Here is a 15,879-nt window from a genome sequence, read left to right on the forward strand (position 1 = left end):
GTGGAAACCTCTGTGGATTTGCCAACTGGAGTCTGGAAGTGTTGGGGAGCCTTTGGGCAGGAGCCCTCAGCTGCTCTTGTGGCAACCGGGGAGGCTCTGAGGCAAGGCCAGAGGGCATTCAACCCACACACAGACCACCTGCGGGCCACCACCTGGTCTTTCCTCGAGGGTCTGTGATTGGCTAGCATTAGGAAGAAAAGCCAGAACGTGGAATTTACAGATGGCTTGGGGAGGGATGAGATTGGGGGACATCCAGATCGAAAGAGATTGGCAAAGAATGAAAATAAATCCTTGACCAGAAAGTAAGGCAGCAGTGGGCAGGAGGTCTGGGCTGCCCAGAGGACAAGCTGGTCCTTGAAGTGGCTGAGACAAAGAGAAAGGGGAGGAAGTGCCAGGAATAGAATGGGAAATCAGTGGGAAATTCAAAGGTTGAATTGGAAAATCTGAAATGAAAGCAGTGTCGGGGGGATAAGAGAAGGCTTTTAGTTGTATTGGCATAAAAGAGAGATCTTGTGATTCTCAAACCTCTTCTGTTGTTAAGAGCATAGCGCTAGGTGTGGGAATTGAATGGAGATGTGTGTTTTGGGCAGAATTGTTGGGAGGAAAAACAGGAGCTAATGCTGGTCCTCTTTTGATAGAGAATTAAACTGACTTCAAAGGACAAAAAAAGAAGAAAATGTAAGACTGTTAGGACCGAGAGTGGCTGAGAACTCTACTGGGTCTCCATTGAGAAGTTGTAATGTGCGTAGCAAGCAGAAACTTATTCCAAAGACTGGGCTACCAGAAACATTCTATCCTGTTAGCTTATTTTCCTAAATCAAGTCAAATTTGGCGACAAGCCTCCACTTAGACCGAGGTAGAAAGGAGGTTCCTATTAAGGGTATATATGTGGGCTGTTTTTAAAAACAGCTTTATTGAGATATAATTCACATACGATGCAATTCACCCTTGAAAGTGTGTAATTCAGTACCTTTTAGCATACACACACAGTTACACAACCATCACAATTTTAGAACACTTCATTACTCTAAAAAGAAGTCCTGCACTCATTAGCAGTACCCTAATCCTCACAGTGCTAGGCAACTACCAGACTATTTTCTATCTCTATGGATTTGCTGATTCTGGACATTTTACTAAATGGAACCTCACAACATGTAGTCCAAGCTTTTCACTTAGCATAATATTTGCAGGGTTCATCCATGTTGTAGCATTTGCCAGAACTTCATTCCTTTTTATGGCTCAACACCATTCCCTTGTTTACCATTCCCTATGGCTTACTCTATTTACCCATGCACCAGTTGATGGACATTTGGGGTGTTTCCACCTTTCAGCTAACAATGCTGCTGTGAACATTCATGTACAACAAGTTTTTGTGTGTGTGTATCTATGTTTTCATTTCTCTTTGGTATATTCCTAGAAGTGTAATTCTTGGGTCATATGGGAACTCTATGTTTGGGGTGTTGTTTTCATCCCTAGGGTTGTAACAGAGTTACAAAGGGGCTCTGTGTACATTTTGGGGAAAGGCCTCTGTACTTCAATCCACATGAACACCACAAGATGCTCATTGCCCAAGTCCATGTGGTCCATTTGAAAATTATTGGTTCTGCTATTTCCTGGGACCTCTTAGCCCCTCTGTGCCAAACTCTACAAAGGGATGGCCACTCTTTGCTAAGGCTGACATGCTTTCAGTTCTCTTCATGGCACCCACGTACTGCGCCATCAGAGGCCCAGCCACGTCCTAGGGTATCATATGTATCATATGGAAGGAAGAATCTGCCTTGGCTGCTGCTTAAGGCCATTGGCACCATTACCTTCTTCCACTAAATCCACCATCCACAACTCCTTTTCCTGTATAACTGCACCAGTGTTGAGTTTTTCCGTTTGTACTTATTTATTTAGGAATATGTTAAAAATGGTTTTACTTTGTTTTGCTTTAATGGCTAGTGCTTGTACATCTCTCTCTCTCTCTCTCATGTTTAAATTTCATTTGGGTTAAAAGGCCATCTTCTCTGGCTCCTTAATGAATAGAATCTGACCTTTTTGTATATCTTTATATCAGTTCTCAAATATACTGTTTTTGAATAGTGAAAGTTTTATCAGTTATGTTGGTCATTAATTTCCCATTGATCTTTTTTATTTATTTAGTAGTAAGACCCTTCTCTCATTTTTGTCAGATAGTTTGATACATATACAGTTGGCCCTTGAATGACACGGATTAGGGGCACCAACCCCGCACAGCTGAAAATCCATGTATAACTTTTGACTCCCCCCAAAGCTTAACTGCTAATAGTCTACCGTTGACTGGAGGTCTTACTGATAACATAGTCAATTTACATCTATTTTGTATGTTATGTGTACTATATACTGTATACTTAACGTAAGCTAGAGAAAAGAAAATGTTATTAAGAAAATCACAAGGAAGAGAAAATACACTTATGGTACCATACTGTATTTATGGAAACCATCCATGTGTAAGTGGACTCCTGTAGTTCAAAGCTGTGCTGTTCAAGGGTCAACTGTAGTTTAAATTAGTTTCGATACACAATTTGTTGCCCTGTTTGAGATTTGTTATTTTGTATCACCAGGATACAACAGGCACAATAAATCATTTTTAGGTTGGCATTTAAGAAAACTACTTACCTTTTTAAAAATCATTATTATTGAAGGATAGTTGACACACAGTGTTATATTAATTTCAGATGGGCAGCATAGTGATTGGACAAGTCTATGTGTTATGCTACGCTCACAAGTGAAACTACCATCTGTCACCACAGTGCTATTATAACACCATTGATTATATTCCCTATGCTCTACTTTTCATCCTCTTGACTTATTCACTCCGTAACTAGGAGCCTGCACCTCCCACTCTCCTTCATCCATTTTATCCATCTCCACATTCCCTCCCCTCTGGCAACCATCAGTTCTCTGTATTTTTGAAACTGCTTTTTTGGTTTATCTGTTCATTTGTTTTGTTCGTTACATGATAGGTGTCTTACTCTGTCTGACGTACGTCACTTACCATAATACTCTGTAGGTCCACTCATGTTGTCATGAATGGCAAAAATCTTGTTTGTTTTTATGGCTGAGTAATAAATAGCCCTTTGTGTATATATCCCACATCTTGCTTATCCATTGATCTAATGATGGACACTTAGGTTGGTTCCATATCATGGTTATTGTAAATAATGCTGCAATAAACAGGGATGCATATATCTTTTCAAATTAGCGTTTTTGTTTCCTTTGGGTAGATATTCAGTAGTGGAATTACTGGATTGTATGGCATTTCTATTTTTAATTTCTTGAGGAACCTCCATACTGTTTTCCGCAGTGGCTGTACCAATTTCCATTCCCACCAACAGTGCATGAGAGTTTCGTTTTCTCCACATCCTCACCAATACTTGTTATTTCTTGTCTTTTTGACACGAGCTGTTCTGACAGATGTAAGGTGATATCTCATTATGATTTTGATTTGCATTTCCCTGATGATCAGTGATGTTGAGCATCTTATCTTATGTCTGTTGTCTTTTTTTCCACTTTTGTGTTGCTTCTAATATGTCATTCATTACATTCCTTTACTAGTTTGTATTCTGTTGCTGAAGTGTATGCTAGCCTAGTGATATGTTTTTAATATAGCCTCATACAATTTCAATAACCAAAGCTTTATAATTTATCATCCAGTGGAATGGATCCAACCTTTCTTCTCATTAAAAAAAAAAAAAGAAGTCATTGTTATTCCTTATTTCTCCAGCTGAGTTTTACTATGTGCTTGTCTGGTTCTAGAAAGTGTTCCAATAGGTCTTAATAGATATTGGATTAATTTATAAGTCAATGTAGGACATAGTTTCATTAGCTGAACCAGCTCTTAGCTGTTCCTTCCAAGCCTGGGGGCTCATCCCATGTCCCCCATACTGCACAGTTCCCCTGACTCCTCCTCTTTTTTCAGAAGAAGTTGGAAATTTACCCTCAGAGCAGGGAGCATCACTCCATTTATTCAGGTTTTCTTTATTTCTCTTAACAGAGTTTTATAGTGTTCTTCAAGTGTGTGTCTCAAGTTAAATGAATATGTAGCTATTTGGTGTCTTGAATTGCTGTTGCAAATAACATTTTTCCCCTGACTTTTTATTTTTAAGCTCTCTAGCACTAGTTTAAGCAAAAGTTATTGATTTTTGTGGATTTAGTTTATATACTCAATTTCAAGCAAGTCTGGTTTCTGGTTAATTTTTTGGAAATCTAAACATGTTTTCTGGAAATAGTGATACTTGCATTTTTTTTTCCTTTACCATCTTTGCAATGTATTTTTTTTTCTTCAGTAGTTTTCTGTTAATATTTCAAGAGTTAGTCAAAAGAAGATGGTGGCAGCGGACCTTTGCTGTTTTGCTTCCAAAGGGTCTAAAACTAGTGCTTCACAATAAGAATGCTTATCCTTTCCAGTGGCCTAAGACAAATTCTACATTATTTTAAAAAATAAATTAATTAAAAATTAATGTGACATTTCGCCAAGTTCCTTGTTGGCATATATTTAGTGATGATATGTATTTAAGAATTCCCTTTCTTTGAATTGTCTACATTATAAAAATAGTTTTTAAAAAAATTTGTACTAGATTTACAACTGAGATAAACTCTACTTGGTTGCTAATGATATTAAATGTTCAATATTTTCCTGATATTTTCATTAGAGAAATAAACCACTATCCAGCTACCTTTTCCCCATCTCCTTCCTTTGTTCCTTTTCCCCTCATCCTCCTTTATTCTTTCTCTCTCTTTCCCTCCCCCTTCTCTCCTTTTACCCCCTCCTCTTCCTTCATTTTTGTTTCTCTCCCTTCTGTGCCCCCTTCATCACTTGCTTATGGCTGTGTCTTTGTCAGGTTTGGGAGTCAAGGCCATTACTTTATAAACTAACCTAGTTAATGTCTTCATTCTAGAATAGGAGATCTTTTTACAATACATGGCTCAGAGAAATTCTGTAAGTCCAGTTGTAACAATGATCTTATTTGAGGAGTGGACAAGGGGATTATAAGCTGTTGTGTGGGAGAATCCTGCACTCTGGGGTCCCCTTTGGGAAGACAAATATGCCAGCCTTGAGTAGATGACTTTGGGGGTGATATTGGTGGGTCAACTATTCAAGAGTTGGATACATTCACCTAAAGGGAATAACTCATCTAGAATGGTGGGGATGACAGAGACTGTTAAAGAGACCAGTAAGGTGGCATGAGTCCCACCTGGCATACAACTGGGCAGGACAGGCAAGGAAGCAGGATAGGCTCTTTTTTGTTCTTGGGACTCCTCTTTCTCTGGTAGTTAGTTACCTTTCCAACCAAAGAATTAGCCTGGCCATTTGATCTTGGTCTTTTGGGTCTAAAAAATATTCTTGATCAGGTACTGTCCATGCTGTGATTGCATATGACGTCATTTTGGGTAGGTCCTTACCAGACCCTCTTCTTTTCCGAAGTGTGAAAGGTGGAATCTTAAGGTTGTTCTTATTGTTTCAACCTTAACTCTAATTTTGGGGGCAGCTTGTGGAGCTTCTCTATGAATTTCAAGTTTAGAATACTGTTAAGTGGAAGTCTCCAGATCTCTCTTTGATTTCACTTGTGAACCTAACTCTGCGGCACTGTTGACTGATATCTACATGGAGATTGTCTTTCAGACAAGGACCTGTAGCCTTTAACTACCGGTCTCTTATGATCTCAGCATTGCTGTGTTTGTTTCCTTTTTCCCTCCTGGTACCTGTGTCACAGGCTGTGGATCTTCATTATTTCCAGTGATGGCTATTTCTTCTGCAGTGGAGGCAGTGTGGTATGTTATTAAGAAAAACACAGCTCCACCACTTAAAGTCAGAATGACCTTGGCCAATTTTTTAAGTCCTGTGTAACTTGGCTTCTCCAACTATATGTTGAGAATCATGACTACTCATTCTCCATATAGTTCTAAGAATGAGATTATCCATATATATAGGGCTTTATACAGTGCCTGAGAGAGGTGATGCTAATGCTAGCTGTAGCAATATCGTTATATAGTTATCGCTATAGTCTTCTGGTATGGTAAAGTGTACATTTGCTTTTCTGTGGTTCTTTGTGTTCTCTATTTAAAAATTCTGGCTCCAATTACAATGTGTGTATTTTTTCCCCCACATACCAAGAAATTCTCTGAGCCAGCTGGGTATCCTACAATTCAACTCAGTTCTGATACAATACCTGCAGAGAGCATCAGATCCAACTAGTTAAAGGCTCAATCCCATCAGACTGCCCCCATTTAAGGTATCAGTTGCAATTCCAGGTTGTCACCTGTGTTTCTGACCAATCTGCTGTAAATCAAAGGTTTTCACAACCATCTCCTTGGGTCCAATTAATTTGTTCACAGAACTCGGGAAACCCCGTTTACTCACTAGATTATCAGTTGATGACAAAACATATCAAAAGATACAATTCAACAGCCAGACAAAGAGATCTATAGGGCAAGGTTCTGAACAAAGGAGCCTCTGTCCTTGTGGAGCTTAGGGCTGGCATGGTGACATGTGGAAGTGTTCTGTTTCATCAACCTGGAAGCTCCCTGAACCCCATCCTTTTGGGGTTTTATTAGACAGACAAGATTGATTAAATCATTGGCAATTGGTGATTGATTCAGCCTCGAGCCTCTTTCCCTCCCAGAGGTTAGGAGGTGGGACTGAAAATTCCAGTCCTTTAACCACATGGTTGGTTTTCTCATAACAGCCCCCATCCTTAGGTGATGCACAAGATCATCCCCTTAAGCGTAACAAGCACCTTTATTGCTCTCATCACTCAGGAAGTTCCAAGGTTTTAGGAACTCTGTGCCAGGAAGAGTGGATGAAGACCAAATATATATTTCTTGTTATAAATCACAGTATCACACTGTTGTATCATTGTCATGCTTAGTCACCCCACCATTTTTTTTTCAGTTACACTCTGGAGTTTATAAGTTTACTATAGTATCCTAACTTCACTGCCCAGTATTGCTTTGATAATTTATTTCTTCCTATGTCTTTAAAATAAGTTAGTAACCATCATGCACCATGCTCCTCTGGTCTTCATTGTTTAGGTTCAACTTTCCCTCCTCTACTGAGTCCCAATTTGCTTGGGTTCCTTTTTCATCTCCCTAAGTCAGAAGGATTCCCTTACCCCTGACTTTGACAGCTGCCAGTGGCTCAGCACAGACATGACTTCTTTCTTTGCCACCCACAGCCAAGCATCTTGAACCTTATGGCTCAAGCTGGGGCTTTATTTTTTTACTGAAGCCTTGGTGAAAGTCTCTTGTCCTAATGCAGCCTGTCCATTGGAAAACTTGGGCCGAATGGAGGAGTATTTAGTCATCTTGCCAATTTGCCCTTTGGAGCTAACCAAGCTTTTGGGGATCTGTGTCTTTTAAGACTGGTCTTGGATCATACGCTTACTTGGTCTTATTATTGTTTCTGTTGGTTTAAGACGTTTGACATTTTTCTATTTTGGCAAATTTGGTTTAGAGGGAATCCTCTGGAGATGCTGCCACTAGTCTAAAAAAAAAAAAACTTCTTATACATTTACTTTATCTGTGAAATTATAGTTTGTCTAGTTAATTTAATTAAGTCTCTGTAATAAGTGGTATTGTATTCAGAACAATGTTTTATTACAGGCTAATGATCTTTGATAGGAGAGGCACCATAACAGCTTTCTACTTTGTCATCTTACGAAGGACAAATTATCCTTTGAATCGTTGCCTATGTACAGAATTTCTTTTAACATCTTTCAAATGTCAAGGTCTTTCCAGATTAAAAAAAGAAGAAGAAGAAGAACCTCTGAATAATTCAACCAAGGAGCTGCCTGTAAAAGTCAATTTCTGATGGTGATTATGTATGTCATAGGAACCTGATTACTGATGATGGAGCAGGTATCTCAGCCTTGTTTTAGCTAAGACTTACTTTAGCACATCAATTCCTAACAGTTTCATTTATTGGAACCACTACATTGCCATCAAACACTTTGTGGACCCATGAAATCAAGTGGCTTTAAGTATTTTCAACAGAGCCTGCACATGATGAATATCAAGAAGTATTACATGGATCTCCATAGTAATTGATGATTTACCAAGTCATAAATAAATCGCATTTCTTCACTCTGCCTTGACCTCTAGAAGGACCAGTAATGGGGAAAAGATAACATCTAATAATGAAAAGACTGGTTGTTTTTCTAGACATCAAAGTTTTGAGGTCAGGTTGCAGCAAGGACAGAGTCATTTGAGAACATTATTAACCCTATCTTTTTGTCAGCTATGGCTGTAGATCATCACTTAGGACCACGGAGACTAATTTGGAGGGGGCAGGGCTGCCCCTCTAAATGGGAAGTGGAGAGGTGATATGTACTGACCAAGAGGTCCAGTCCACTTGCTGGAGGCAGTTTGCTAGATGGTGAGTTCTAGATTTCAGGGACTGTGGTCAGTTGCTTTTGTATCCTTAGCAGCATACAGTTCTTGAATGTTTGTTGAGTGAAGCCATGGAGTTTTGGGGTGTAGGATGTTCTAGCAAAACACTAGCATTTCAGTTTTGGAAGCTCTTCTCTCCCCATCCCCCCGGACTCAAAAGTCCTTGAGCTGAAGTGTTTTTTTGTAAGTACAAATGCATTTTCGAATCACTTGGGAACTTAAAAATAAGTGATACTTGGGCCCCATCCTGAGATTCTGATTTAATTAATCTGGGATGGAGCTCAATCATAAGAATTTTTCAAAAGTTTCTCATGTGACACTGTACAGCCAAAGTTGAGGACCTCTGGAGTAATAGGCTTACATAGTAATTTGAAGTTGAAAACCCAAGATTAGATGTGTTAGAATCCATACTTGATCAGGGCTGGTTGGGAGCCTATTGATGAGTATGAACTTTATGTCTTATAAGTAGTTGAAATCTGGGAAATTAAATCTAGAATGATCTTTCAGAACTTTTCCTCCTTTTCATTTCTGTTGCCTCTTGTTTTCTCTTGACTGTCCCTTGGGGAGCAGGATGAGAATAGTCCAGGAACTGGGCATTGAGAAACTGATCCATCCCCTTATAACTAGCTGTGATCTCAGCCAAAACACCTAACATCTCAGAATCTCAGCTTTCTAATTGGTGAAACAAAGACTTGAATTTTAGAATCTTTTCAGTTCTAAATATGGTTTTGTAAATGCGCATTTTTGTGCTGATCCACTCCTGTGGTAGTGAGTCTATGATGTTTGTGGTGCTTACGCCCAGAGGGAGTGTTAGAAAAATGAGTTACACTAATGTCATAATTATTTACAGACCTCTTCTCTGGTCTATGGATAATTCCTAAATGTGAGACAGTTCATCTATAAGTGTATTCCCCTCAGCTTTCTTTAAGAAGAAATATTAAAGGGCGGCAAAAGGACCAAGTCTACTTATTTTAGTTGTCAAAAATATTTGTATTTGTCAAATACTATATTTTAAGTAGGAACAGAAACCAAAATGGGCAAAGCAGGAAATTTGGGGTAATTGATTTAATATGATGTCTTGTTTAATAGTAATGGCTATCAACATTTATTAATTGCTTGCCATGTTCTAGATGCTGTGTTAGGAGCTCTGTGCAAATCTACTTATTCAGTACTTACAGTAACCATATGAGGTAGATTCCATTGTTTTCCCAATTTTATGGATATGGAAATTGAGGCAAATAAATGTTAATTAACTTGTTTAAGATTACTAACCAGGAGGTAGCAGATCAGAGGTTTGAATTCAGGAAGATTCGTTTCTCACCAGCAGTCAAATTGCCTCTAGAATAATAGCTTTTACTTCCATGATGCATTTGCTTTTAAGAGCCCATCTTACCTGCCTAAGAGCTTCTGCGAGGTATTATTCTTATTTTCATTTTCTAGATTGGCTCAGAGAGTGTAAATAATTTAATGCAAGGTCATTCAATCTGTGTGCAGCACTTGGATTTGAACTTGGTCCAGTTGACGATGAAGGTGACGTAGCTTTGCTCCGTACAACCATTCAGGGGCTCAGGCTAATGATGTGTTGCCGTCTTCAGCCCATGATTTCCAGAGCCACTCCATCCAGCAGCACATGGAGGAAAGAGAGTAAGAGGGTCACATAGGAGGTTTTGATGAGCTGGGCCTGGAAGTGACACCTGTCTCTTCCAACTACATCCCACTGGCCACTCCAAACAGAATGGAGGTCTGGAAAACATCTAGATATGTGCTCAGGAATGAAGGAACGTGGGTTTGGTGAACAGCTGGCCCGATTCTGCTGCGACAGGTAAAAACAATGAAAATATCAAACATTACTGTTCTTGCTGTGTGCCAGGCACTGAATGACCTAGACAGTTTATAAACATTATCTCAAAAAATTCCGCCAACAATCTTTGAGATAAGTACTGCTTCTTACAAATGCCAAATTTGAGAGACATTAAGAGAAATCAAGTGATTTTTCCCAAGGTCATACAGATAGATGATAGGTGGCAAAACTTGAATTCAAGCCCACGTCTCTCTGACTCTGGAGTCAGTATCATAACTATCCTGTGTGTTTTATATCTTCTAGGGTCAAGTCAGTCAGGAGAGTGGGGTTCCTGTCCCACTCTTGTCATTCTTAGTATATATAACACAGGACTTGAATAATGAGGCACCTGAGAATGTGAAGAGAACTGTCCCCTCTCCTACCCAAGACCCAGGTATGAAAGGTCTGGGTCTGGTATAAGTGTTGGTAGAACTACTTAATGTCTTCTAATTAGCTGGCTTCTTCTAAATCATGCATCTGCATGCATTCAAACTGACACGAAATGTTTTCCCATGATTACTCCTGGCACATTGTCCTTGCACCTGCAGTCAGGTATATTAGAAGGGATCCAGGTGCCTGCCTTTTTGTTGACATTTAACATAGAGCCTTTCAAACTCTCACATGCCCGTAAATCACATGGGGTCTTACTAATATGAGGATGCTGCTCCAGCAAGTCTGGGGCAAGGCCTGAGGTTCTGCATGTCTAACAAGCCCCCAAATAATGCCCACCCTGCTGGCCTACTAGCCACACCTGAATAGCAAGACTCTGGAGTTTGTGTAACAGAATGTACCCGTTCCCCTTTCAGTTTGTTTTGATCCTATCTGTCGTTTCACTTACTCTGGGGCACTCTAGCTAATGGCATTGGTCTGTCTTCTCAACTAGATTCTGAATTTCTTGAGGTCTGAGCCCATTGCTACTTGAAACTTTTATGTCTGGCTTAGTGCCTGGTTCGTGATCATTGCTAAATCCATGTGTTCTGGATGGATGATTTAGAGACTGCAAGTCTAAGGGTAGAGAGAGGTTTCGGGAGTCCCGCTCTTGAGGAACTGTCCAGGTTGTGACTTCTCACCCTGTAGGGTGCTACATGAGTGCTGCTAGCTGGCCATCAGCAGGGCTTTTGATCCTTTTGGTTCTTTCACTGTTTAGTGTGATGCCAAGACCAAAGAGTAAAGGAATACACAATTGCTGGGCTAGTGTTAATTTGGCAGTGTGTAGGAAAAAAGATCTGGAATACGTAATCCATACAGTTCTAACCAGCCAAGATTGAGGAATTGTAATTCCTATTTGGCTGTTTTCTGGTATGTTCTAGATTTTAAATCTGGGAGGACTTCTACAGCCCAAACTAACAAAACCAGACCAAACCCTAAAATACACATCCTCCCTCCACAAAACCCTTTCACATTTTGTTTTTATTCCTATTATTACTATTTTTATTTTCCTTATTGTTAAGTAACCGGAATCTCAGAGGGCTAGAGCTGTCTGAAACAGGATAGTGTCATCCCCCTTTGCAAAGACACTTCTCCTCCCAAGTAGTGGGCCCTTGAGGTTCTCTGGGGCTGCAGGTCCTCTGATTCTGACCAGTGACAGACCACTGCCAACGAAGAGAAGACACAGCCATCCAGTGCTGGAGGAGGGATCTAGTAGTTCAGATGGCTTGGAGACAAGTCCTATTTTATTGAGAGTGAGGTCTAGGAAGGGAGTCCGAATAGGCATGGAGAAGAGGAAGGTCAAATTTCCATAGAGCTGTGGGGCTAAGCCCTATGTGGATCATCAAACCTCTCAAAAATCTGATGGGGTTTGTGGCATCTCTGCCCGGGGGCGGGAGGACACTTATATGCAAAATTTTGCATTTGATTTCAAAGCGTTAAGGCTGAAGAAACATGAAGATTAGGGTATGCATAAGGTGGGATAGGATTTAAAGAGGTTCTCTCTCTCCCTCTCATCTGTTTGTAAGTGGAATTTCACACAGGTACTAGTCGTGGACAGGGTTCTATCTTTTGTTATTTTGGTGGCCCAGAGAAAGCTTGACTTTTTTTCAAACACGGGAACAGTCTTAGAGATGCCCAGAGATGTCAACAGCCATGATAATTGTGCCGCATAGGTCACTGCGTTAGTTCTGCTTCTTAGGCAAGATTAGATTTTACTGTTCCAGGCACGGGTACAATGTTTCCTATCAAAAGCAGTCCCACATACTCTATTCATTATTCTCGCCGCCTGCAGTACTGTCATCAGATGAATACCAATCATTCTGGTGGATAGTTCTCAGTGCTCTTTGGAGTAACTGTTTTGCAGCTTGATTAACATTAGTGTTTGCAGTAATAATGCAGAAGTCGGTGGGGGGGAGATATAGCTTATGTTCATCATCAGGAGAACACAGTGTTTTCTTTTAATGGGAGTCCATGTAGTTGTCATGATTTCTAACGGAAAGACAGAAAGAATAGGATTCCTCATTGTCTGGTCGGCACCTCCAGTTCATGAAAGTGGTGACAGAAAATCTTGGTCCCTCCCTTGGGACTTGGCTCATTGCAGCAATGATCAGTTTTTCATTTGAGCTGCATCTAGGACGGTGAACTTGACTATGCATATTAATATGATGCTAGAGGGCATCTTACATCTATCTCTCTGAGTTCCTGCTCTGTTGGAAAAGATGGTATACTAGTAAAACACAAAATTCCAGAATCATGGGAACTGTTTCTCATGCATTTGTGTATCAATTAAATTATGCCTTCATGTCTGGGGAAAAGGATGGAGAATTGTCATTTTGACATTTTGGCTGCTTAACCTCCATTTGCTCTCCAAATAACACTGCAGTCTCCTGTGGGGGGAACTGCCTCTTCTCCAGTGTTACAGTCTGGCAGGGCTGGTAACCAGGTGCCCGTCTTCCCCTAGCCAAGGGGCAGGCTTACGAATCAAACTGAGCCAATATATACTCCCTGCCCTGAGATTGCAGTCTCAAACAGTGTGATTAGGGGACTTAAGATGGTTGGAGAGCAGTCATTTCTAACAGCAGGTCTTCAACAAGACTAGTCCCATCCCAGGCCAATTAAATCAGAATCTCAGAGGACAGGGTCAAGACATCAATATTCTTTAAATGCTTTAAAACCTCCCCTGGTGATTCCAGCATGCAGCCAGGATAAGAGCCACTGCCAAAGAGGCTGCTTCTGGAGCCTCCAGACCTACTTGCTTCCTTGCCACCCTTCTCGTTTATCTATGAGTTCCTAAAAGCCTTCCTTTGAATCATCAGAATATTTATATTAATCAGAGTTGTTTTGTTTCTTGTAGCAGATGAGGCTTGATAATTAAGAAAAAAAATAATCATATGGATATGTTTTACTCTGAACCCAATGTAAGTAAAGCACCTTGCCAAGAAACCCAAAACTATGGATCTGACAGCTTAAAGCCAACAAATATTCTTCCTTTCCTAATAGAAAAGCCAGATCTGCTTGTGGAAGATAAGCCCATTACCCCACCAACATGAAGACAGGGGATTTGCATGGTATTAGGAAAGTTTTTTAAAATCCCTGGAAGGCTTAAGTAAAAGGACACTTTATGTACCAACATATGCTCTCTTTTCCTTCTCTAGGTCCACTAGAGATAAATTAACAGGTAGTCAAATAGCTATGTACTGGCAGCAAATATGTGTAAATCAGGGACTTTGCAAACACTTTTCACGGGTAGTTGGCAACAGGAGGGCTTTCTGGACCTTCAAAGAGTTTCTAAGTGCCTTAGATTTTCCAGTTGGCATCACAGAAGAGAAATTGTATTTTAGTGAATGAGGGTTATAAGTGGCCAGTGAAAGTGGAAATTTTTTTCCAAAAGCCAGATTTCATTTTGATTGTGTTGCAAATCCAGACAAGAGCTACTTTGGCTTGATACTTCTCCCCAGGTGCACGACTGAAATTTCAGACTTCTGAACGAAGGTACAGAGGCATCTTATGCAGCTTCTCTTCAAGAAGAAAGAAGAAAGAATTTGTAATTTGGTGGACCATGCTGTGAATAATTTATCTGCATTTATAGTCACATCGTTTTTAATCATAACCAAATATTGAAGCAGAGTGATCTTGATGCGAAATAAATGCATTCTTTATTAAGTGCAAAGAAAGGAGAACTCTACATTGTTGTAAAGAGATTCATACATGGCTAGTCGTCAGGGATTATTGTCAAGTATATTAATGGCCTTTTTAGGCCACTTTGAGATCCAAAGTTAGAATGCAGTTGTCACTTTAAAACTCTCAGGACTTCTTTCACTCACAATCTCTGAAGTCACTGGACTTCCTTATAACGTCTGAGTGGGAGAGGCTTAGGATCCCAGGATCTTTGGGTTGGACCTCACCACAGGGTACATTGGTGGCAGCCACTAGTGTGCGGCCAGCACCCCTTTGGCAACTTCGCTTTCCAGACTAATACATATCTTGGCTTAACATGTCCGAGGCACAGCTTTTGAATTCTACTCCCAGACATTTTCTTTGCATCTCAGTATGGATGGCTTGCAGATCCCTTTCTCAGCATCTCCACTGCCACTCCTCATGTTCAGTTACCATCTAGTTTGCCACACCATTGTAATAATTTCTTAATAAGTAGTCTTGCTTCCACTCTTGCCTTTGTCCTCCCAACATTGCAGCTCATTCTTCACAATGCAGCCAAAGTGATCTTTCAAATACACAACTCGGATTTTACCACTACCTCATTTAAAAGTCTCTGATAACAACCTATCTCAATAAACTAAAACCCAAACTCCTTGTGGTAAACATAAAGGCCTATGATTTTTTTTTTAAGATGTATTTTTTTATTTGAGAGAGAGTGCACACACGAGGGATGGGGGAGAGGGGCAGAGGGAGAGGAAGAGAGAATCCTCAAGCAGACTCCCTGCTGAGTGCAGAGCCTGACAAGGGGCTCAATCTCATGACCCAGAGCTCATGACCTGAGCCAAAATCAAGAGTCGGACACTCAACCAACTGAGCCACCTAGGTGCCCCCATATGATTTAACACCTGCCTCCTTTTTAATCCTACCTTGTGTGTTTCTCCCCTTTGCACATCATATTCCAGACACAGTAGCTTTCCTCCCCTCACCCTCCCTGGTCCTTAAAGGGCTTCTGGTCCTTTAAACATAATGACCTCATTCCTACCCCAGAACCCTTATAATTAGTGTTCTCTTTGCCCACAGTCTCTTCCCCAAACCTTTCCATGGCTACTCCTCCTTATCACTCAGATTGTAGCTACAGTGTTAGCACTTTTGAGGAGCTTTACCTGATTACCCAATCTAAGGTAAGCTGGTGCTCTTCAGCACATCATCCTGCTTTTTCTTCTTTATAGAACTTTACCACTTTTGTGTCCCTACCAACTGTTTTTTCCCCTCTAGAACTAAATGCCACAAGAGCAGGGACTTTTGAAAAAAAAATTCATTGTTGTATATTCAGTACTTGGAATACTGCCCAGGAAAAGTAGGTAACAGTAAATCCTGAAGTGATTTGCAGACCCAGCATTCAACAACTAACTTTAATTGCTATAATATATATAATATAATATAATATAATATAATATAATATAATATAATATAATATAATATATAATATGTATGTATAGACACACACACACATACACAGCTCGTCTAAAGCCCAGTTGTTG

At 40.2% G+C, this 15,879-nt stretch overlaps 1 protein-coding gene across 7 annotated transcripts in view; it reads left to right on the forward strand.

The window, feature by feature from the left end:
* The window catches only part of KIAA1549L (KIAA1549 like), a 267,032-nt gene that overhangs the window by 92,743 nt on the left and 158,410 nt on the right, over window positions 1–15,879 (forward strand). The gene's annotated exons all lie outside the window — the stretch shown is intronic.

The sequence above is a fragment of the Canis lupus genome, chromosome 21 (assembly GCF_048164855.1).
Source record: "Canis lupus baileyi chromosome 21, mCanLup2.hap1, whole genome shotgun sequence".
Classification (NCBI taxonomy): domain Eukaryota; kingdom Metazoa; phylum Chordata; class Mammalia; order Carnivora; family Canidae; genus Canis; species Canis lupus.